This window comes from Lolium perenne, chromosome 1 (assembly GCF_019359855.2).
Source record: "Lolium perenne isolate Kyuss_39 chromosome 1, Kyuss_2.0, whole genome shotgun sequence".
NCBI lineage: Eukaryota > Viridiplantae > Streptophyta > Magnoliopsida > Poales > Poaceae > Lolium > Lolium perenne.
In genome coordinates this window covers 170,667,243-170,668,936 of record NC_067244.2, presented here as the reverse complement: position 1 = coordinate 170,668,936, position 1,694 = coordinate 170,667,243, and the positions used below count along the sequence as shown (strand labels likewise).

The following is a 1,694-nucleotide window of genomic DNA, read 5'->3' as shown; positions in this document are numbered from 1 at the left end:
AAAATGGCCTTTGGGGCGCGAGGCTGGGAACCTTTTTTTGTCCGGCGCGCCCCAAATCGCTTTGAGGGACGGTTTGGGGGACGCGACTAGAGATGCTCTGATACTCCCCATTGTGACTAGTCTAACTAGCATGTTACTCCATCCTCCTTTCTCATCATTAACTCATTGTCACAAACAAATTTGATGAGTTGGATATGAAGTTACTAACGAAGTTACTTTTCCATCAGTAGTCTAATGTTCATTCAGTATATGTTCAACTGCCTCTGAACGTGGACAAAGTTCAGATTTAGAATTAATGAATGATTGTGTCCCAAAAGGTGGAAAAATTAAGGGCTGTGTTAATCCATACTTGCTACCAGATAAATGATTGGAAGTACTTTGTTGTTAATGCTCTACTTTTATCCTTAGTTTAATTTCAAAATGGAGGATGGACCCCCTCTACATCGAAAAGATGCATGCGCGGCTTTTTTATTAATTTATTCAACAAAGGTTTGACAAAGATCATATATAAAAAAAAACCGAAGTCACCACACAGCATCTACACACCCAACAATTGTTATTAATTTATTCAATCCTTAGTATGCCTTTAGTAATTTTTAGCAATGATCTCTTAGAGTATTATTAAGCACGTCAATTGTGGTAAGCAATAAAATATGGATGTTTGTTTTTAGTCTGCACATAGAGACCACACACTGATCACTTTGCAGTAATCCACATCACCATTCGGTTCACAATAGGATAAGCAAGATATAATAAAAACAAACTATCATTAATATCACTGAAGCAACAAGTACAGATGCAAACAGAGTCTAGAACAATAACTGATCTAACTAGTAGTACCTTATTAATCAAATCCTAACATATAGAGAGAGCACACTTGAGAAAGACACTAAAACTAGCTCGTCCATCCTAAATTATTAAATCCTTCTTGGGGTGACAATAACTAACTAAAGAAACTAGAAATCCTATCTGGGGAGCTGACTCTCAGATATCCGCGCAGAAAAAGCATTTGCATTGCTTCTTTGGCCAGTGATTTATACACTTGTGATCCTGGAGAGCGATATGCGGCACATTGCGATACGCGTATTTCATGTCAAACTCGCACACCCCCTTGCACATGGCACCAAAACAGACTGGAAACTTTGCGTGGGTCACATCGAAGCAAATATGCTCTGAAAAAGAACAGAGACAAAGGTTACTAGGTTAGTCATTGCAAATCATCTCTAGGCATCAACTGCCGTGAACACAATATGAGACGGAGAAAGAGAGGGAGACTGCAGGGGATGGGAGGAAGAAGGAACCTGCAGATGTAGGATTCGCAGATAGTAGAAGCAGCAGTGAAAGGCACAGATAAGCCTTGCTTCTCGCATCCATAGCTGCAAACACAGTTGAGAAGAGGGGGACTTCAAGTGTGTCTCTTTGCTTTGGATGTTTTCTACTGCAGCAAAGAGGATACATCGTGTGGTATTTATAGCCCTTGTGCTTGACTAACTTACCGTGGAGAGTAAAAGCAGGATGGCGTTGGACTGAGCTCTGCTTGACTCCATGCATGGAGGGTGATCGATCCAAGTCTCAACCGATCATTTTCTGTTGATGGAATCTCGATCCACTGGCGGCGGCACCTGGTAGATTCGGGGTTAGCTACCTAGGACTGACCTTAATTCGTGGTTGGAGTAGACTGTACTGCAGTACTG

At 41.3% G+C, this 1,694-nt stretch overlaps 1 long non-coding RNA gene across 1 annotated transcript; it reads right to left on the bottom strand.

Moving 5' to 3' along the window:
- Window positions 1-750: 750 nt before the first annotated feature.
- On the bottom strand, window positions 751-1,429 carry LOC127303543 (uncharacterized). The gene is made up of 2 exons (XR_007853337.1): window positions 1,302-1,429; window positions 751-1,172 (listed from the first exon to the last, which is right to left on the bottom strand). It is a non-coding gene; the product is annotated as an uncharacterized lncRNA (long non-coding RNA).
- Window positions 1,430-1,694: the final 265 nt, after the last annotated feature.